General features: G+C 48.4%; 1 long non-coding RNA gene across 1 annotated transcript in view; it reads right to left on the reverse strand.

Annotated features, from left to right (window-relative positions):
- The window catches only part of LOC135042024 (uncharacterized), a 275,384-nt gene extending 253,986 nt beyond the window's left edge, over window positions 1-21,398 (reverse strand). Inside the window, exon 1 of the long non-coding RNA XR_010235374.1 lies at window positions 21,307-21,398. This is a non-coding gene — a long non-coding RNA (uncharacterized LOC135042024). The remainder of the gene's footprint in view (window positions 1-21,306) is intronic.
- Window positions 21,399-23,472: the final 2,074 nt, after the last annotated feature.

Raw genomic sequence — 23,472 nt, forward strand, 5'->3', positions numbered from 1 at the left:
CCGTGGTTACACACTGCGGCAAAGATGAGGCTGGCTACATCTGTAGTGGCGGTGCTAGGGGCACCAGCCAAAATCTGCCTAGGACATCAAATTGATTAGGGCTGGCTTTGGGCATAATGTGAATTTGGCTTATACCGTGTGTCATAATATGAATTTCGTCTCATACTCTGTGGCATAATGTGAATTTAGATCATACTCTGTGGCATAATGTGAATTTGGATCATACTCTGGCATAATGTGAATTTGGATCATACTCTGGCAAAATGTGTATTTGGATCATACTCTGTGGCTTAATGTGAATTTGGATCATACTCTGTGGCGTAATGTGTATTTTGATCATACTGTAGGTATAATGTGAATTTGGATCATACTCTGTGGCATAATGTGTATTTTGATCATACTGTGTGGTATAATGTGTATTTGGATCATACTCTGTGGCTTAATGTGAATTTGGATCATACTCTGTGGCGTAATGTGTATTTTGATCATACTGTGTGGTATAATGTGAATCTGGATCATACTCTGTGGCATAATGTGTATTTGGATCGTACTGTATGGCGTAATGGGAGTAAGGGGCACTACTGTCAGTAGCTTGTGAGCATGGGGACACGTATGACAAATGCTGGTGTCCTGCGGAGGAAGAATGTGATGGCATAGAAAGAGGCAGATGTGGCTCTGATGGCATATGTGTATATTTTAAACTGTACTTGTGTTCTATTAAAACTCAAATGTTCAGCTCCCTACATCTCCCATACTTTTCAGAATGTCCCACTCAAAATTAGGGTGTAGGTGCTTGGGGGTGCAAGGGGTGGGGAGAGAATGCATATGCACCTAGGCCCACCACTCTCTAGTTCCGTCACTGGGTCAGGGATAGGTTAGGGAAGAGTAAGCAGCGATAGGGTGCAGCTAGGACTCAGGGTTATGCCGTAGCAGACAGTCAGTACCGGCCGCTGTATTATATCTACGTTATTATTAGGAACTAACTAGGGAAAAATTAGATTAAGCCATGTGATTTTACTGAGAGAATGTAAAATAGTGCTAAACATGTCTCTGGGCAGTGATAGACATGCCCATAAGGCAATGTTAGACACACCCCTCCTATGGTGCACCCCCTAATAAAATAAGCTGCGCACTCCTATGGCAGTTGCAGGGGTGCCATGGGTGGGGGAGGGGTGGGTACAGTTGTGCCACGGTTGGTGGAGGGGTGGGTGCGGTGCTGCGGGTGGGGGAGGGGGTACAGAGGCACCGCGGGTGGTGGAGTGGGGATGTGGGGGTGCTGTGGATGGGGCACAGAGGTACTGCGAGTAGGGGAGGGGCAGGTAATGCTTCTCCTGGTTCTCCTCCTGGAAGCAGCTAAGCTGCTGTCCTCCCTTTGGCAGTGGCTCTCCCGGAGACACGCACAGCAGCCAAGCAACCATTCACTATTGTTAGCGCTGGTGTCCCAACACGCCGCTTTACAGGGAATAAACTACAGCTTCCAGCAGGCCTTAGCGCCAGAATGCTCCTGCGCTAGGGGCTGCTAGGGGCTGTAGTTTATTTAGTGCGTCTACTTCCCTGTAATGCGGCGCGTTGGGACACCGGCGCTAACAATAGTGACTGGCTGGCAGAACTGACTGACTCCCTGAATCAATGTAAAAGGTGAGAGTGCTGTGCAGTGTCAGTGACACTGCACACCCACTGCACTGCACTGTCCCCTTTTACATTGATACAGTTTAGTTTATTTAGTGCGTCTACTTCCCTGTAATGCGGCGCGTTGGGACACCGGCGCTAACAATAGTGACTGGCTGGCAGAACTGACTGACTTCCTGAATCAATGTAAAAGGTGAGAGTGCTGTGCAGTGTCAGTGACACTGCACACCCACTGCACTGCACTGCACTGTCCCCTTTTACATTGAAACAGCGTCCAGACATTATCTTCCGCGATATCACCCACTCTATCTGTCACATTAGCCATTTCGGGGCTTCCAGGCCGGCAGGCCAGGTGCTGTGTTGGGGAGTCAGGGCCTCTGGGGATCTATGCGTGGCTGTGGTGGGGAGGCACTTCTGTGACATCATGCGCAGAGGAGTCTCTGGGGCTCAGACAGTATGCGGCGCAGGGAGGGCTATGAAAGCCTTCCGCTGCGCTGCTTTTATACACATTTATGCCGGTGGCCGCAGCAGCTTTTGATCCACCTGTGCCGTGACTAGGGAGTGGGGTTTGTTGATGCCGGCGGGGCAGGCGGACTGGCAGCAGGAGATAGGACGCTGTAGTAAAAGGATGTTTTTCCCTGTCTACAGCACAGAGACTTGCTGCAGATGCAGTGGCATACCCTCCAGCTGCACCTTTTTGGCAGGTACAGGACCTTTTTTTATGGTCTGTACCGATTTCTGGCTCTTCAAACTTCCATTGAAAGTATAGGCAAAGGGGTATGGCCACGCCCCTTTTTGAATTTGTAGCGATTTTTATGTGTAAATTGTTGAAGGGTATGTTGCTGCAGATGCAGTGGGCCTATTTTGGGGTGTGGACCTGGAGCTGCAGCTCCATCAGCCCCATTGTGAATCCTGCTCTGGGAAGTTGAACACACAGCAGCCAAAGGACAGAGGCTCCCATTGGATGTAACCTGTGTGGGAGGGCGTTTCTTGCCCAATCAGCTGTGGACTGGGTGTGATAGACCTGCTGCTAACCCAATGAGAGCTCCTAGCCATGCCCAGCGTTATACACACAGGCACAGAGTCACAGATCTGGGCTATTATATAGGAGATACAGTGGCGTAACTAGAAATTTTTCTCCCCCAAGCCAAAAAATCCTTCGGCGCCCCCCCCCCCCCCATACACCCCGTAATTGCCTGCGGCGCGCGCTGGCAAAAAGGGTGTGTGGCTTTGTCGAAATGGGCGGAGGGCGTGGCATTGCAGGAAAAGACTACCTTATACCCCAGTTTTGCAACCTGCACGCCAAGACGTTGGCCACCACAGGAAAGAAAAATAATCCTGATTCATGCCCCTTACATTATTTGTCATTTTTCCTCCTTATAGTAATGCCCAGTATACATTATTCCACATACTGCAATGGCCCTTAGACATTATTCCACACACAATCAGTGATCGCGCTGAGCCAAAAAAAAAGTGGGTCCCAGGGACCCTTCACTTTTAAAAATTGGGGTCCTACCGGGCTTTTTCTGGGTCCAATCGGAATGAAGGTTCTTATTAATTTTAATCTTGTTTGGACACTACAAAAGTGTTGCAAGATGGGGGGGATGGGGTGACAATGCTGCTGGGCTGTGTAGCATGCAGGACACCCTGCACCAGAGCTGTAACTAGACATTTTGGTGCCCTTAGGCAGAAAGTGAATTGGTGTTAGACCACTTAGACCACAAAGCACAGGTAGTGCGCGCCGTAGGCGCGCTGCAAAATTTTAGGGGCATGGCTTCATAGGGAAGGGGCGTGGCCACATAATAGTGTCAATTCACATTACACCACACAGTAGTGGCGCTTATACACATTGCACCAGGTAGAACCTCCTATGCACACTGATCCAGGTAGATCACGTCATACACTTTGCTCCAGGTACAGCACGTCATACACTTTGCACCAGGTACAGCACGTCATACACTTTGCACCAGGTACAGCACGTCATACACTTTGCACCAGGTAGAGCACGTTATCATACACATTGCCGCTAGGTAGAGCACGTTGTCATACACAGTGCGCCAGGTAGAACACGTTATACACACTGCGCCAGGTAGAGCACGTTATCATACACATTGCGCCAGGTAGAGCATGTTATCATACACATTGCCGCTAGGTAGAGCAAGTTATCATACACATTGCATCAGGTAGAGCATGTTATCATACACATTGCCGCTAGGTAGAGCAAGTTATCATACACATTGCCGCTAGGTAGAGCAAGTTATCATACACACTGCGTCAGGTAGAACACGTTATTATACACATTGCGCCAGGTAGAGCACGTTATTATACACAATGCGCCTGGTAGAGCACGTTATCAGCCACATTGCGCCAGGTAGAACACGTTATTATACACAATGCGCCTGGTAGAGCACATTATCATACACATTGCGCCAGGTAGAACACGTTATTATACACAATGCGCCTGGTAGAGCACGTTATAATACACATTGCACTAGGTAGAGCACGTTATCATACACATTGCGCCAGGTAGAACACGTTATCATACACATTGCGCCAGGTAGAACACGTTATCATACACATTGCGCCAGGTAGAGCACGTTATCATACACATTGCGCCAGGTAGAACACGTTATTATACACAATGCGCCTGGTAGAGCACGTTATAATACACATTGCACTAGGTAGAACACGTTATTATACACAATGCGCCTGGTAGAGCACGTTATTATACACATTGCACTAGGTAGAGCATGTTATCATACACATTGCGCCTGGTAGAGCACGTTATTATACACATTGCACCAGGTAGAGCACGTTATCATACACATTGCGCCAGGTAGAACACGTTATCATACACATTGCGCCAGGTAGAACACGTTATCATACACATTGCGCCAGGTAGAATACGTTATCATACACATTGCGCCAGGTAGAGCACGTTATCATACACATTGCGCCAGGTAGAACACGTTATTATACACATTGCGCCAGGTAGAACACGTTATTATACACATTGCGCCAGGTAGAACACGTTATTATACACAATGCGGCTGGTAGAGCACTGAGGCACATTGCAGTAACCACTCACTTATCACCTCCAGTTGCACGAAGGGGCCGTTTGACACAAGTGGTTCCGCCCCCAGCAGCAACTCACTGACACTCACCATTTTTTCTGACAGCACAGTGCAGTGAGTGCACTGGCACAAGTAGCCAGCCTGCGCCTGTAGTAGCCGCAGCCTGGAGGAGCTCTATGTGAAATCGCAAGCAGAGGCTGTTCTCTGGCAAGAAGGAGCTCGTCCAATCGCTTCCCCTGACGGGCTGGCCACTGCTAAATATACCGATAATCAGTTCCAACTGTGTCAAAGTAGTGGAGCCCCAGGTGCAATGGGAAAGTCAGTGTCACTGCACAGTTGTACTGATATACTGGTATATTTAGCAGTGGCCAGCCCGTCAGGGGAAGCGATCGGAGGAGCTCCTTCTTGCCAGCCTCTGCTTGCGATTTCACAGATAGCTCCTTCATGCTGCGGCGCCGGCTGGCTACTTGTGCCAGTGCACTCACTGCACTGTGCAGTCAGAAAAAAGGTGTCAGTGAGGCCCTGACACTCTGAGCGGCCTCACATTGCACACACGGAGCTTGCAGCCCCCGGACATCCCGCATCTGCACCAGCTACTCCAGGTGAAGCGGGGCGATGCAGCACTGTCTACTGCTTACCTACAGCGGGAGCTGCGCAGCCCGGACTGCTCCTGCTGGAAGGTAGTTGTCGGGTCTCGGTGGGGCGTTGAGCGGGTCCCGGGTAGGGGGGTTGGCGGCGGGCAGATTCGGAGCTGTACTCCCAGTCGCAGAGGAGGGTGCTGGCGGCAGAGCGGCAGTGGAGCCGGATGAGCGGGGCCAGTCTGTCAGCCCTGCAGCACAGATTCATGTGCTGGCGGGGAGCAGGATTCAAAGCGGGAGATGCTGCAGGCTGTGATTGGATGGAGACTACAGGAGGTGATTGGCCGAGGAAACAGCCAGTCACCTCCTGCATTCCGCTGACAGGCTTAACACATGCAAACACATATTCAGATGAGCGCGTCCTGTGGGACCCGCTCATCTTCTAAATGTGAGTCCCGGGCGGCTGTTTCTGGGTAAAATACGCGCCATGGCGCGTTTTTGCGATCACTGACAATAATGCACATGACACAATATGCACACACCGTAATGCCCCTACACATTATGCCACACACCGTAATGCCCCCGACACATTATGCCACACACCGTAATGCCCCCGACACATTATGCCACACACCGTAATGCCTGTGACACATTATGACAGGAATCGCAATGCCAGTTATACATTATGCTACACAATGCAATGCCCCTGATACATTATAGCACACACAATGTCTGTGACACAGTATGACACACACCACAATGATCCTGAGACATTATACCACATACCACAATGCCCGTGATATAGTATACAACACACCGTAATGCCTGATACATTATGACACACACCGCAATGTCCGTGATACATTATGCCACACACCGTAATGCCCATTACACATTAAGTTCTACAGTAAGGCTTCCAATTACTTTTAAATTACCTCCTCGTTGCCAGGGGTTTTATGCTCTTGGTTCCATGCACGGTGCCAGGGGTTTTCATGCTCAGGGTGTCATGCTCGTTGCCAGGGGTTTCATGCACTGGGTGTCCTGCTCGTTGCTAGGGGGTAGTGCTTGTTGCTAGGGCCGTGCTCCCAGTGCCACATATGCTCCCAGTGCCAGATATTCCCCCACAGTGCCAGGTATATGCACCCAGTGCCAGATATTCCCCCACAGTGCCAGGTATATGCACCCAGTGCCAGATATTCCCCCACAGTGCCAGGTATATGCCCCCCCCCCCAGTGCCAGATATTCCCCCACAGTGCCTGCTTCCCCCCCAGTGCCAGATATTCCCCCCCAGTGCCAGGTATATGCCCCCAGTGCAAGATATCCCCCCCTCCAGTGCCAGGTATATGCCCCCAGTGCCAGGTATATGACCCCCCAGTGCCAGATATTCCCCCCCCCCCAGTGCCAGGTATATGCCCCCAGTGCCAGATATTCCCCCACAGTGCCAGGCATATGCCCCCAGTGCCAGACATTCCCTCCCAGTGCCTGCTTCCCCCCCCAGTGCCAGGTATATGCCCCCCCAGTCACGGGTATATGCCCCCAGTGCCGGGTATATGCCCCCCCCAGTGCCAGGTATATTCCCCCAGTGCCAGGAATATGCCCCCCCAGTGCCAGGTATATGCCCCCAGTGCCAGGTATATGCCCCCCCAGTGCCAGATATTCTCCCAGTGCCAGATATTCCCCCCCAGTGCCAGGTATATGCCCCCAGTGCCAGGTATATGCCCCCAGTGCCAGGTACATGCCCCCCCAGTGTCAGTTATATGCCCCCAGTGCCAGGTATATGCCCCCAGTGCCAGATATTCCCCCCCAGTGCCTGCTTCCCCCCCAGTGCCAGGTATATGCCCCCAGTGCCGGGTATATGCCCCCCCAGTGCCAGGTATATGCCCCCAGTGCCGGGTATATGCCCCCCCAGTGCCGGGTATATGCCCCCAGTGCCAGGTACATGCCCCCAGTGCCAGATATTCCCCCCTAGTGCCTGCTTCCCCCCCAGTGCCAGGTATATGCCTCCAGTGCCGGGTATATGCCCCCCCAGTGCCAGGTATATGCCCCCCAGTGCCGGGTATATGCCCCCAGTGCCAGGTACATGCCCCCAGTGCCGGGTATATGCCCCCCCAGTGCCAGGTATATGCCCCCAGTGCCAGGTACATGCCCCCAGTGCCAGGTACATGCCCTCAGTGCCAGGTATATGCCCCCCCAGTGCCAGGTATATGTCCCCAGTGCCAGGTATTTGCCCCAGTGCCTGCTCCTCCGGCCCCCCCCCTATGTGTTGGAGGGACACGAGCGCATCGCGCGTCTCTCCTGTGTCCCTCCTGGCTCTCCCCCAGCTGTCTAATAAAGGAAGTGCCGTTCGTGAGCCAATCAGAGCTCACGAACGGCACTTGCTTCCTTAGACCGGCCGGGGGAGAGCCAGGAGGGACACAGGAGAGACGCGCGATGCGCTCGTGTCCCTCCAACACATGGGGGGGGGGGGAGCCGGGGGAGCAGGCACCGCAGCAAGGAGGGAGAGGAGATCGCAGATTGACATGCGGACGCTCGTCCGCATGTCAATCTGTTCTAAATCAGTGGCGCCCCCGCAGCCCCTCGCCCCCAAGCCACCGCGAGGACTGCGGGGGCAGTAGTTACGCCACTGAGGAGATACCCATTGAATAATACAATGTAACCTACCAACAGCACATGGAACTGAGGCACAAACAATGAACTGGTTGCAGGAACAAATGATAGGGATTCTGCAAAGCTGCAGCTGAGGAAGAAAGGAAGACAGTTAATACACAAAGCTGGGCTCCCACACAGAGGGTCAAGGGACAGACAATTGCGGTTCTGCCAGGCTGCAGCTGTGGAGGAATGGAAGATAGTAAATGTACAAGGCTAGGCTTCCAACACAGAGAGACAAGGGCTCTCGCTACAACTAAGCTCTATGACCAAAAAGCAGTGCAAGGCAAATTCAGGAGATAAAGGGAACAGGAGCCAATCACCAGATCCTGATTAAGGGTCCCAGCCGCCCTAGGCTAATACAGAAGTGGACCCCGCCTACCCCACTACCAATTTTTTTCGCTCATAATCAGCTAAAAATCAGCCCTTACACATTGTGCACCACATCATAATGCAACACACCACACCACATTATTTCACACACCGCCATGACCCTTACACATTATGCCACACACAGTAATGCCCCTTACACATTATGCACAACACCGTAATGCCCTTCACACATTATGACACATTACGGTATGCCCCTTACAGATTATGCCACACATATTATATATATTCATACACATGAATATACAGTATACAGTATATATACTTATACATAAATTTTTTGGGTTGGGATGAAGCTCTTACAGAGGGGAAAAGAGGTGGAGAACAACAGAGAGGTGGGCAGAGCGGGGGTCATGGAGACATTGGTGACCCAGCAGTGGTTACCCTAGTATATATATGTATATATACAGATGGAGCCATGCTCATCTAGGCCTCTCTGCTGCGCCTAGGTGCACCAAGGTTTATTAGCATAAGCCTTTCATCTATTGATCTCAGCTGCAGTACAATACAGAGAGAACAATACAGCAGGGGATTAAGTAATTTACAGCAGGGGATTAAATACGACTGCCCTGGCGCAATTAATCCTATTAAAGGCAAAGATGAGGAGGGCTCCATCTGTATATATATATATATATATATATATATATACACACAGACACACACACACACGTAGCACACATGTGTACTTATACAGGGCTGCGGTTAAGATCCCGCCGGACAGAATCCCGGCAGTCAAAATACCGACACCGGGATCCCGACCGGCACAATCCCGACATATTCTCCCTCTGTGGGTGTCCACGACACCCCTAGAGGGAGAATAAATTAGTGTGCCGAGCGTAGCGAGCCCGCAAGGGGCTGCGTTGCGCTCGCCTCCCTGTCGGGATTGTGCCAGTCGGGATCCCGGTGTCGGTATTCCGACCACCGGGATCCCGTCTGGCGGGATTTCATACTGATCCCCTTATACATACACAAGCATACATATATATATATATATATAAATACATGTATATATATATATATATATATATATATACACACACACATACACAAACATCATTGCAGCATTCAACTTTGTGTTGCAGTCATGGCACTGGATCCAGTCGGACTTAATGGCTGGTGTCTGCAGTGCTGGGGCTGGCTGGGGCTTGGCTCATCAGCAGACGCTGTCACTTCCCGGCCTCCTTCCTTGGTGTCTGCAGGCTCTGGAAGCATGGGTGGGTATGGTGTGTGACATCATGATGCATGTGATGCCTGCCATACCCACAGTGCTCCTCTGGGAACGGAATCAAGGTGAGAAATTTTGGGGTGAGTCCGTGGGTGAGGTTTCCTTACGAGAAATCCGGCCCTGGTGCCAGCGCTGTGCCCCCCCAGTACCCAGCACTCCAGACTGCAGCCTGATTAGCCTATAGGTTGAGCAGGTCCTATCCATCACTAGACTCCTGCAGCCAAGCCTCCAAAGATCTCTAATCCCATGCAGCCGCTACAGCATTTAATCAGACAGAACAGAGATGCAGACAGCACATGTAACACTGCCACCCTGTCTGCCACTGCATTGCCACTCTGTTTCCCAGATGTACCATACTGTATTTGAAGTTGGTCAGCCAAGTTTTGTACCACCTACTGCTGTCACTTAGCTCACTCAGAGGGGGGGGGGGGGGGGAGGTGAGCGGAACAAACCCCCTAGCATGAGTGGGTATAGTCCCTGATGATCAGCATGCCGACCGGCGGGATTGTCAGATGAGGGCGGTTTTGGCCAAAGCACAAAGCTAATACGATTCCAAAACCTAAACATGTGGGTCAGAAACTCAGAATACATCCCTAATAGAAAACCTAAATAAGCTAACAGTTCTGGAAAAAATGCAATACTTTTGGACTGTGTTATGCTGCATGAGAATATATACAATACTCAATTATGTATCTGCAATGGTTGCAGGATGTGCACATGGGCCCTCACTGTACAACCTTGATCTAATTCCTTACTTACTGCCCCTGTGCCAGCAGGCCGTGTTTTGATTCCATCCTTATCTTAGCAAATATGGCACCAACTCCATATTTCTGTAGTAAATCACCAGAAGCGCCATATTTTCAAAGACAATGCCAGAAGTATGACACTGTAAAAAAGACTAGCAAAGTGCCAGAGTCTTTCTGATAGTAGGCGCATGCGTCACCTGCAATTTTTTTTCCTGTGGGGAAGGTGGCCATGGACAGCTGGGCACCCTGCAGCCTTAAAACACCAATTACAAATTTACAATACTGCTGTACTTTTGCTACATATGAAATATCAACAAATACCAAGGAATTATTGGGTTGATTTACCATGCTGTGAAAAGAGTGGTAATATGGACCCATGAAGACTTTGCCCATAGCAACCAATCAGTTTTGAGGTAGCACTTATCAAGTACATTCTATCATTGGTTGCTTTGGGCAACTTTTTCACTGGTCCACTTCTCCACTTTATTCTCTGGTTAATACATCAATTCTATTATGTCAAAGTTAGTGCAGGCCTTGAAGGATTCTCACCAACATTTACATTTGGAGAGAGCACTTTAGTGCTAGGCCTGTGAATATGTGTTATAAACAATACTTACTCAGTAGACCTTGGGGCACCACAATAATTTGCATGTCATATTTACAGAATTTAAGTTGGGTCTAAGCACTTTGGGGGACATGTACTAAGAAGTGATAAGAGCGGAGAAGTGAGCCAGTGGAGAAGTTGCCCCATCAACCAATCAGCAGCTTTGTATAATTTTATTGTATGCAAATTATAGATGTTACTTCAGTGCTGATTGGTTGCCATGGGCAACTTTTCCACTGGCTCACTTCTCCGCTCATATCACTGCTTAGTGAATGTCCCCCTAAGTCTCAGAGAGCTGGATGGAGATGAAGCAGAAGCCAATCAGGTGCTAACTGCCAAATTACAGACTGTGGGGTAGATGTATTATACCCCTATGGATCATGCGGGTGTAGTGCTCCCTGCTTTGCCTGTTTACCGAGGCAAAGCAGGAAGCAGAACTGATGAGATGTATAAATGTTAAGTTTCCTGAAGTGGGGGAGTGAAAATTGCCTTCTACAGCAATCCCTGCTAGAGCGCACAGTGCATTAGCCTAGTGCTGATGCACGGTGTCTCCTTCTGGCTGGCTCCAGTTGTCATGCACAAGATCTTGCTACTATTGCAAGATCTCATATGCATCCTGGAGCTCAGTAACCACCACAGCCAGGGACAGAGCTGTCTCTGGTGTGGTGATGGGGCAACAACAACTGCAGCTGTCAAAATCGATATCTGCAGTCGTCGCAACGGTCAGTGTCATTGCCCGCACATCATGATAGCAGTGCTGATAATGACTGGGGTCTACACATCCCCACTTTAATACATGGGGTAGAAGCAGTATCAGCTGATACCACTTCTTCCCCCATAACGCCAGGGCCGTAACAAGGTGTGTGCGGAGTGTGCCACGGCACATAGCACTGCGAGGTAGGGGGCACTGTTGGCGGCACTTGTCAATTATCTGTTTTAATTACTTTCACTTGCAACTTCACCACTTTTTGAAGCCCAGCATCTCCTGACCGCCTATCTCTTTTCCCCACCCCTTCTGTCGCTAATACCTATACAACATTCATGAACTTAACTTGAGAGCTCTTCATTATTTAGTCACATTGTCCTTTATTATATTTCAATAGGCTTGCCAACTTTCAAGCTGGTTGAACAGGGGGCGGGACTCTGGAAAAGGGGGTGGTCTGGGTGCCCAAGATTCAAACCCATTGTCTGTATACCCATTTCATTCTATTCACTAAACTATCTGCCCTTGCATAGTGTCACGCTCGGCGTAAGTTGGGGTTCCGACAACCAAGTTTTGGCTGAAGGGACAGCTACCTGTGAGGATAGTAAATGAGGTGGCTGAATGTAATTCCTCCTCATGGGGTGGAAGCCAAACTAAGTGTTAACGTTGGCCGGAGGGCGTAAAGAAAAGGAGGACTCTGTAGGAAGATAACTGTAGTTTTAATGAATAATCAGGCTGTACACGAATATTGGAGAAATAGAAGAAACTGGACGAATTGGAGTCTATGGTTAAATGACTTGAAGAGTGAGGCTGAAGAACTCCGGTAAAGAACTGAAGACTGTGTTTAATGATTAAAAGACGAGGCTGAAGAACTTGGACTTTGAAGAAATGAAGACTGTGGTTTGTGATTGAAAGACGACGCTGAAGAACTTGGACTTTGAAGAAATGAAGACTGTGGTTTGTGATTGAAAGACGAGGCTGAAGAACTTGGACTTTGAAGAAATGAAGACTGTGGTTTGTGATTGAAAGATGAGGCTGAAGAACTTGGACTTTGAAGAAATGAAGACTGTAGTTTGTGATTGAAAGACGAGGCTGAAGAACTTGGACTTTGAAGAAATTAAGACTTCTACGGGAACCACCGTTAGCACCTGGAGCTCCTCTACGACCTGGGACCCTGTGAGCGCTTCCACGAGTGGCAACGGACTTAGACAGCAGGACTGCATCAGCGTTTAGGTAACTGATAGATGAGAGCAACCAGGACCAGGGAACCAGAAGTAACCTGGGAGCACAGAGCTGGAGAACCTTTCACAAGGAGGTAACTTAAAGCACTGTCACTCTCTCTCTCTCTCTGAGCCAGCCCCCTTTTGTAAGGGGAGAACACTCAGGATTGGCTGGACACAGATTGGGAACTTCATTGGTAATACTCTGGTCTCCAACATGGCTGCCCCCAGCACAGGAGACATACTTAGCTGTTAGCACACAGCTTTAGCCAGCTTCAGTCTCTGACACACTATACTGTGTCACCACTAGTGGACCTTACCGCAGCGATCCCCGCCGCAGCGCCCAGCTCTCCAGACCCTCGGCCCTTGGCAGCCGCACATCCATCCAGGAGGACCCGCTGCCAGCAACGCCCTGCCGCCGCAGCAGTGCCAACCAGCGGGACGGCAACCCGCAGGATTACCCGCCGGAGGTAAGGCTCCGGAGCCTGACAGTTCCCCTGCTTTTTAAGGTGGGCTCTGAACACCCTTGTGCTTTCATCGGATTCTTGGTATGAAAGGCCCGGACTAATCTTGGAGCATGGACGTCCTCTTCAGAAACCCACGTCCTTTCCTCCGGTCCATATCCCTTCCAATCAATAAGATATTGGAGACTACCATATCTTTTACGACAGTCAAGGATCCTATGAACTTCAAATTCTTCTCCTTGAGCAGCTTGCATCTTGGGAGGTCTAGGGAGCGCAGCCCAAAAACGGTTAAGTATGAGAGGCTTCAGTAAGGAGATGTGAAATGCATTTGGGATCTTCAAGTATGGAGGCAACATCACTTTGTATGCTACTGGATTCAATTCTTTTTCAATAGGATATGGTCCAATGAATCTGGGGGCAAATTTCTTGGAAGGGACCTTGAATCTTAAGTTTTGAGTAGAAATCCAGACTTGATCACCCACTTTGATACTAGGGACAGCCTTCCGTTTCCGATCTGCAAAAAAATTGTATTTATTGGATGTTTTAAGCAGATGCTCATGAACTTGTCTCCATATCTTAGTGAATTGCTGAAGGGCTAACTCTGCGGCACGTACTTCTAGGGCTGGAAGAGATTGGAAAGCAGGAACACGTGGATGAAGTCCATAATTCACATAAAAGGGTGTGGAATGGGTAGCGGAATGGTAGAGATTATTGTGAGCAAATTCAGCAATTGGAAGATAGTCCAGCCAATCGTCCTGAGAAGAAGACATGAAGAGTCATAGGAAAGTCTCTAAGTCTTGGTTCACTCTCTCAGTCTTGCCATCCGTTTGGGGATGGTATGCAGAGGAGAAACTTAATTCCATTCAAAGAGATGAACTCAGTGCTCTCCAGAATTTAGCCACAAATTGAGGCCCTCGATCGGAAACTACCTCTTGTGGAAGTCCATGTAACCAGAAGATGTCTGATATGAACAATTTTGATAGTTGTGGAGCGGTTGGAAGACCTGTGAGTGGGACAAAGTGCGCCAGTTTGGAAACTCGGTCCACAATGACCCAAATGGTGTTTCGTCCTCTGGAGACAGGTAGGTCAGTTATAAAATCAATGGAGATGTGTGTCCAGGGTTTTTGTGGAACCGATAGCGGATGAAGAAGACCTGATGGTGATCCTCTTGGGCTTTTATGTTGGGCGCACTTTGGGCAGGCAGCTATGAATTCCAAAACAGCCATCTTCAGATGAGGCCACCAATAGGAGCGTTGGATGAACTTAAGAGTCTTGAGGCTACCTGCGTGTCCCATACAAGATGAAATATGAGCCCACGTGAGCAGTCTTTTTTGGAGTTCTGGTGCAACAATGGTTTTTCCCAGTGAAGGAAGCGAAGTAGTACGAGTTGCAGCAAAGGAGGCAGGATCTAGGATCAATTGTCTGTCTGGAAGATCTGTGGACTCATCTGAATTCAATGAATGAGAGAGCGCATCTGTTTTCCGATTAGGAGACCCTGGACGATAACTGAGCTTGAAAGAAAAATGGGAGAACAGTGCCCACCTGGCTTGCCATGGGTTTAAACATCGGGCGGTCTGAAGATATAAAAGATTTTTGTGATCTGTGGTTACTGAGATTGGGTGCTGAGCTCCTTCCAGCAAGTACCTCCACTCTTCAAAAGCAAATTTTATGGCAAGCAATTCTTGTTCTCCAATGGCGTAGTTTTGTTCTGCCGGAGAGAATCTTCGGGAAAAATAAGCACAAGGATGAGCTTTCTGATCCTCAAAGTACTCGAATAAGATGGCCCCCACTCCTACTGAAGAAGCATCCACCTCCACCTGAAAACAACGACTAGGATCAGGTTGCCGAAGGATAGGAGCAGACATGAAGGCCTCTTTCAGAAACGAAAAGGCTTTTAGTGCCTCAGGTGGCCAAGCTGCAGAATTAGACCCTTTTCTTGTTAGTGCTGTAATCGGGGCAATGATGGAGGAATAATCTTTAATAAACTTCCTATAGAAATTGGCAAAACCTTAAAAACGCTGGATTCCCTTCAGAGTGGTAGGAAGGGTCCAATCTCTGATTGCTTGGACTTTGGCAGGATACAGTACATCTGTAATTCCATCCTAAAAATGATGTAACCTAAGAAAGGGAAGGAGGAAACCTCAAACGTGCACTTCTCCAGTTTACAAAACAGTCGATTTTCCCTTAGACGTCTCAAGACTTCTCTGACCTGTTCCCGATGGACTTTCAAATCTTTGGAAAATATTAGAATATCGTCCAGATACACAACCAGGCACTTATAGAGGAGATCTCGGAATAATTTGTTGACATAATTCTGGAAGACTGCTGGAGCATTGCATAAGCCAAGGGGCATCATCAGATATTCGTAATGCCCATCGCGAGTATTGAACGCAGTCTTCCACTCGTCTCCTGTGCGAATGCGTATAAGGTTATAAGCTCCACGCAGGTCCAATTTTGTAAAAATGGTAGCCCCCTTTACTCGGTCAAATAGTTTGCGAATCAAGGGCAAGGGGTATCTGTTCTTAACTGTAACTTTGTTGAGGCTCCGGTAGTCGATGCAAGGCTGTAGGCCCCCGTCATTCTTCTTAAAAAAAAAAAAAAAAACCCTGACCCGGCTGAAGAAGAGTAAGGGCGAAGGAACCCTTTAGCCAAATTCTCCTGTATATACTCAGACATCGCTTGGGTTTCCAGGAGAGATAAAGGGTACGTTCGGCCTCTGGGAGGTGTTTTACCAGGCAGTAAATCGATAGGGCAGTCCCAACTTTGGTGGGGAGGCAAGGTATCCACCCCTTGCTTACTGAAGACGTCCAGAAAGGGCTGATAGACATCTGGGAGATCAGTGGAGTGTAGGGTACCGAGTGGCTTGATGGTGAATAAACAGCTTTGAGAACACGACTCCCCCCAAGCGAGTACATCCATAGTTTGCCAATCCAAGCGGGGGTTGTGCTCCTGCAACCACGGGAATCCTAGGATTATTTTTTAAGAGGCTTTAGGAATTACCAGGAAAGAGATAACTTCAAAATGGGAAATACCAACTTTCATCTTCAGAGGAACTGTACGGTGGGTGATGATCCCTTCAGGGATATAACTTCCGTCAACCGCGGTGATAGAGATAGCTCGCTCCAAACGAATGGTTGGTATTTCAGACTAAGGCAGAAGTAATGAAACTTTCTGCAGCTCCAGAATCCAAAAGTGCTGCAACATGAAGGGAGGTAGAGGGAAGTTCCAGACATACAGCCAACAGTGATTCCTTCCTGGTAAATTGGTTGGGAATGCTCCTAGCTTAACCTCTACTGCATAAACTAGGAGCTGGTGTTTCCCGGTCGTTGAATACGAGACTTAACAAAGTCGTCGGGTGCCCCACAATACATGCAGAGGTTGCCCTGTCTGCATCTTTGACGTTCCTCATTGGTGAGATGAGAGCGGTTGACCTGCATGGGTTCTTCAGTAGACGGTGAGGATGGTCTAGGAGTGGGACAGGCCTGAGGTTTGGGTCACTCGAACCTTGTTCTCTCAAGACAGCGCTCCTTGTATCTCAGATCAATCTTGTTACATAAAGAAATTAGCTGATCGAGCTTAGCTGGCACATCCTGAGTGACCAGGTCATCTTTAATTTTGTCGGAGAGACCGTTCCAAAAGGCGGCAATGAGAGCCTCTTCACTCCAGCCCACTTCGGAAGACAGAGTACGGAATTGGATCACGTACTGGGCGACGGAACGGGCTTCCTGATGCAGACGCAGAATCTCCAAAGAGGCAGAGGTGGTCCGGCCTGGCTCATCAAAGATTTTACGAAAAGTTGGCATGAATTCCGGGTAATTCGAGAGTATGGGATCAGTTCTCTCCCATAAGGGTGAAGCCCAACCCAGAGCTGGTCCGGTCAGAAGTGAAATGATGTATGCAATTTTGGTCCGATCTGACTGAAAGTTAGCTGACTGAAGCTCAAACTGGATCTTGCATTGATTGAGGAACCCTCGGCATTGCTTTGGACCACCATCAAATTTACTGGGTGGCGGTAGTTGTAAACGAGGAACTGAAATCGACACTGGAAGATTAGGTGCTGGTAGATTGGAAGCTGGAACCGGATTCCGAGATGTGGAAATGGCTGCGTGAAGAGAATCCAAACGAGTGGACATATTCTGCATGAACTGTACAATCTGTGCCTGCATGACCTCCTGTTTATTTAGACGAGACAGAATATCCACACTTGCCGGATCCATTGGGCCAGTGCTTACTGTCGCACTCGGCGGAAGTTGGGGTTCCGACAACCGAGTTTTGGCTGAAGGGACAGCTACCTGTGAGGATAGTAAACAAGGTTGCTGAATGTAATTCCTCCTCATGGGGTGGATGCCAAACTAAGTGTTAACGTTGGCCGGAGGGCGTAAAGAAAAGGAGGACTTCATAGGAAGATAACTGTAGTTTTAATGAATAATCAGGCTGTATACGAATATTGGAGAAATAAAAGAAACTGGAAGAATTGGAGTCTATGTTTAAATGACTTGAAGAGTGAAGCTGAAGAACTCCGGTAAAGAACTGAAGACAGGTGGTCATTCCGAGTTGTTTGCTCATTGCCGATTTTCGCAATGCTGCGATTTTTTGCTAAATGCGCATGCGCATGGTATGCAGCGCGCATGTGCTAAGTTATTTAACTAAAAACTTAGCAGTTTTGCTGGTGTTCGTGCAGCGCTTTTCAGTCGCACTGCTGATCGGTAAATGATTGACAGGAAAGGGGCGTTTCTGGGTGGTAACTGAGCGTTTCCCGGGAGTGTGCTAAAAAACGCAGGCGTGTCAGGGAAAAACGAGGGAGTGTCTGGAGAAACGGGGGAGTGGCTGGCCGAACGCAGGGCGTGTTTGTGACGTCAAACCAGGAACTAAACGGACTGAGCTGATCGCAATCTAGGAGTAGGTCTGGAGCTACTCAGAAACTGCAAGAAAATATTTAGTAGCAAATCTGCTAATCTTTCGTTCGCTATTCTGCTATGCTAAGATACACTCCCAGGCCCTCATTCCGAGTTGTTCGCTCGCTAGCTGCTTTTAGCAGCATTGCAAACGCTAGGCTGCCGCCCTCTGGGAGTGTATCTTAGCATAGCAGAATAACTCGGAATGAGGGCCACTGTGTTTAATGATTAAAAGACGAGGCTGAAGAACTTGGACTTTGAAGAAATGAAGACTGTGGTTTGTGATCGAAAGACGAGGCTGAATAACTTGGACTTTGAAGAAATGAAGACTGTGGTTTGTGATTGAAAGACGAGGCTGAAGAACTTGGACTTTGAAGAAATTAAGACTTCTGCGGGAACTACCGTTAGCACCTGGAGACCATCTACTACCTGGGACCCCGTGAGCGCTTCCACGAGTGGCAACGGACTTAGACAGCAGGACTGCATCAGCGTTTAGGTAACTGATAGATGAGAGCAACCAGGACCAGGGAACCAGAAGTAACCTGGGAGCACAGAGCTGGAGAACCTTTCACAAGGAGGTAACTTGAAACACTGGCACTCTCCCTCTGAGCCAGCCCTCTTTTGTAAGGGGAGAACACACGATTGGGAACTTCATTGGTAATACTCTGGTCTCCAACATGGCTGCCCCAGCACAGGAGACATACTTAGCTGTTAGCACACAGCTTTAGCCAGCTTCAGTCGCTGACACACTGTACTGTGTCACCACCAGCGGTGCAAGTGTGCGGGTACGGGTGGGTACGGCGTACCCTTAAGAATTTAGCCGTGGGTACGCCGTACCCACACCGACAGGCCGCCGCTCCTCGCCTCCCTGCCTCTGCTGCTCACCGCCACTCCCGCTGATGTGAGGGGAGGAGAGCGCAGCCTGCGCCTCTCCTGCCCCTCTGTGTCTTCGTTCAATTCAGCGCCACCCGTGAGCCAATCAGAGCTCGCGGACTGGCAGCCAAGGCTTTAGCTTTAGCCTATTGCACCCCCCCTGCACCTGATTGCATAAAAATTGTCCTATTGGCAGGCACATTAAAAATAAATAAAAATGTACAAATTGCATTCCAAATAGTTGATCAACTGGTCACTTTGTAGAGTTTGTGTTCTCGCAAGCAGTATTGTGTTGTGTTGTATACTGTACATTATCTGTGGTGATGGGAGGCAGCAGGGACTGTACTCTGTACATCATCTGTGTTCATGGGAGGCAGCAGTGACTGTATACTGTACATTTAGTGTCGGACTGGGGCATGAAGGGCCCACCAGGGAAATGCAATCACAGGGGCCCACTAAGGGGCATCACCATATTCTGGAAGGGGTGTGACCACGTGACCAGAGAGTACCTTTTTTTATGGTCTGTACCAATGTTTGGCTCTCCAAACTTCCATTGAAAGTATAGGAAAAGGTTTACTCATGACCACGCCCCTTTGCCCATGACCACGCCCCATTTACCCATGGCCACGCCCCCTTTTCGAATTTGTATACATTTTTATGTGTAAAATGTTGGCGGGTATGCAACTGAGCTCTGACTTCTGCTGAAAGACAGCACCAATACTTAAATATATGTCCTTAACACTGATTTTAATGGCACATTGGGCCTTATTTAATCAGCGATGCAATCGCATACTGAACTAGTAATGCCCAGTGTGCACACACAGCAGTATTATTGCGCATGTGCACACAGTGAGATGCGATTGCATTTCACTTATGTGAAAGCCTCTGCCTGATTGACAGACAGAGGCATTCGCGGGGCAGTCCAGGGTGGTGCCACGGTGTTGCAGGGACGTTGACATGGCGTTGGGTGGGCGTGTTGACAGAAACAGGGGTGGGTTCGGGGCAGCTGCGTGATGACCCCAAAAATGGCTGCCCTGTGCCTGCCTTCACAGCGGAGGCAGGGGGGCTTACACAAATCAACAATGCGATCACAATTGCATCGCTGCCGGGCATTTGCATGCTGGGTGCCTTGCGCTGTGCTGGGCAGACCCCAGCATGCGATCACAGCCAGTTGCAGTTTTGTTAAAATAGCAAAACTGCAAATGAAGCTGAATAAGGTCCATTGTCAAGTAGGTGATGTGGTCATGTGACCAGCGCTCGGGATGCCGGCGGTCACCATGACGCTTGTGGGATCCCGAGCTATCAAAATGCCAGCAGACAGAATGCCGACCCGCATGGACTATTCCCACTAGTGGGTGTCCACTGTAGAGCGGGAATAGAACCTGAGGTTAGCATAGCGAGCCACCGAGCCCGCAATGGGCTTTGTTGCGCTCGCCCTCCCGCCGGCATTCTACTGCTGGGATCTCAAGGTCAGTATGCTGACCACCGGGATTCCCAGCGCCGGTCACCCAGCCCCAACCCGTCAAGTACCACTTTTTTTCCTTATTTTTAAGTGTATTATTTACATCAAATGCAAGATTTTGCTTCATTTGTTTTGTACAGTATGTATAATCTAATTACCACTAACGGTTATCAGTGTTTGTCCAAATGAGCGTGTTTTATGTTTTTCTCACCTCCAATCCATTTTCTGACAGGTGGACAGAGAGCAGATGGATCTTTATGTAGAAATAATTGATCTGTATGGCAAGATACCAGGACAGTGCATGTGGAATGACTTACCAAATTAGCTTATGTAACAGGGATGGAGTAAAATAGGACATGCTCTTCCCACTGTCCCTGCTCCATTACTCACTTAGGTAAATTGGCTGTGTGGTCTGCGCTGGCATCTCTCTAGAGAAATCAATGATCTCTGTCAGCATCTGTCTCTTATCTGTGTACAGTACCTCTTAAAAAAAACCCTTAAAGGCAGACGCCAGTGCAACAGAAGAATTTGAATATAATATATAGTGAATAGAACCTGTCCTGCACTCCATCCACTGATCAAATATCTTTGTTGGGGTGCCCCTCGGAGATCCACTAGGGGTATCTGAAACATGCTTTCACCATGCCAGGATGAAGCAGTGTGACCTTTAGCCTATTTTAGATGATACCTGTTATACCCCTTTCACAACGCCTGAGGCAGGTCGCACCCGGGAGCCTGACATGGGACAGCTGCTGCTGTCTGCAACCCAACATATATATAAATGCGAAAAACCTCACCAATTCTCTTACTTCCCGATACAGATGGAGCCATCTTCATCTTGGCCTTTAATAGGATTAACCGAGCCAGAGCAGTCTGACTTAATCCCGTTAGGAAGCTGAAATTTAACATAGGTATTCTTCAGGTGGGAAATAGGAAAATTACATAATTAGAATTTTAATAAACCTCCACTAAGGGGATAAAAAGGGGATTGACATCCTGACATCTTTACCGATGCGTGGTTTGTGTTGCGTGAACGATAATGCCCAAACGTATAATCGGATGAAAATTTGGATTGCACCTCCAGTGTGCACAATTTCATTAACTACAAAAATGGTCCTGTCACTTTTTACCGTATCTGTTACGGGTGCTCCTCGGGTAACGCCAAGAACCATGGATTAATATTTACTTACATTAAGATGTCTCAGATTTACAGCTTTATAGATTTACCACATTATTAACACTCAATTATATTTACAACCGTGAAAATCAGAAACTCCCGTGCATAGAACAGCTAGTGTGTGTGTGTGTATATATATATATATATATGTGTGTATATATATATATATATATGTGTGTGTGTGTGTGTGTATATATATATATATATTTATTTATTTATTTTTGGGCTGCTTACTGCTTAAAGCAGGCAGATGTTGTGTCAGAATGGACTTACAGGGCCCATTGTTCCTTGTCATAATTCAGCCCCAGCCTGGTCAGCGCATGGTTGAATTCACTAGGGAAATCAGTAGAGATGAGCGGGTTCGGTTTCTCTGAATCCGAACCCGCACGAACTTCATGTTTTTTTTCACGGGTCCGAGCGACTCGGATCTTCCCGCCTTGCTCGGTTAACCCGAGCGCGCCCGAACGTCATCATGACGCTGTCGGATTCTCGCAAGACTCGGATTCTATATAAGGAGCCGCGCGTCGCCGCCATTTTCACACGTGCATTGAGATTGATAGGGAGAGGACGTGGCTGGCGTCCTCTCCATTTAGATTAGGAGAGAGAGAGAGAGATTGACCTGAGGCTGATACTGTAGAAGAGAGTGCAGAGTTTAGTGACTGACCACAGTGACCACCAGCAGTGCAGTTGTTTTATTTAATATATCCGTTCTCTGCCTGAAAAAAACGGTACACACAGTGACTCAGTCACATACCATATCTGTGTGCACTGCTCAGCCCAGTGTGCTGCATGCCTGCATCATCTATGTATATATTATATATCTGACTGTGCTCAGCTCACACAGCTTATAATTGTGGGGGAGACTGGGGAGCACTGCAGTGCCAGTTATAGGTTATAGCAGGAGCCAGGAGTACAAGACAGTCACATACCATATCTGTGTGCACTGCTCAGCCCAGTGTGCTGCATCATCTATGTATATATTATATATCTGACTGTGCTCAGCTCACACAGCTTATAATTGTGGGGGAGACTGGGGAGCACTGCAGTGCCAGTTATAGGTTATAGCAGGAGCCAGGAGTACATATTATATTAAAATTAAACAGTGCACACTTTTGCTGCAGGAGTGCCACTGCCAGTGTGACTGACCAGTGACCTGACCACACTGACCACCAGTATAGTTAGTAGTATACTATATTGTGATTGCCTGAAAAAGTTAAACACTCGTCGTGTGACTTCACTTGTGTGGTGTTTTTTTTTTTATTCTATAAAAAACTCATTCTGCTGACAGACAGTGTCCAGCAGGTCCGTCATTATATAATATATATACCTGTCCGGCTGCAGTAGTGATATATATATATTTTTTATATCATTATTTATCATCCAGTCGCAGCAGACACAGTACGGTAGTTCACGGCTGTAGCTACCTCTGTGTCGGCACTCGGCAGTCCATCCATAATTGTATACCACCTACCCGTGGTTTTTTTTTCTTTCTTCTTTATACATACATACTACTACATCTCTTTATCAACCAGTCTATATTAGCAGCAGACACAGTACAGTACGGTAGTTCACGGCTGTGGCTACCTCTGTGTCGGCACTCGGCAGTCCGTCCATAATTGTATACCACCTAACCGTGTTTTTTTTTTATTTCTTCTTTATACATACATACTACGACATCTCTTTATCAACCAGTCTATATTAGCAGCAGACACAGTACAGTACGGTAGTTCACGGCTGTGGCTACCTCTGTGTCGGCACTCGGCAGTCCGTCCATAATTGTATACCA

Source organism: Pseudophryne corroboree, chromosome 2 (genome assembly GCF_028390025.1).
Source record: "Pseudophryne corroboree isolate aPseCor3 chromosome 2, aPseCor3.hap2, whole genome shotgun sequence".
NCBI lineage: Eukaryota > Metazoa > Chordata > Amphibia > Anura > Myobatrachidae > Pseudophryne > Pseudophryne corroboree.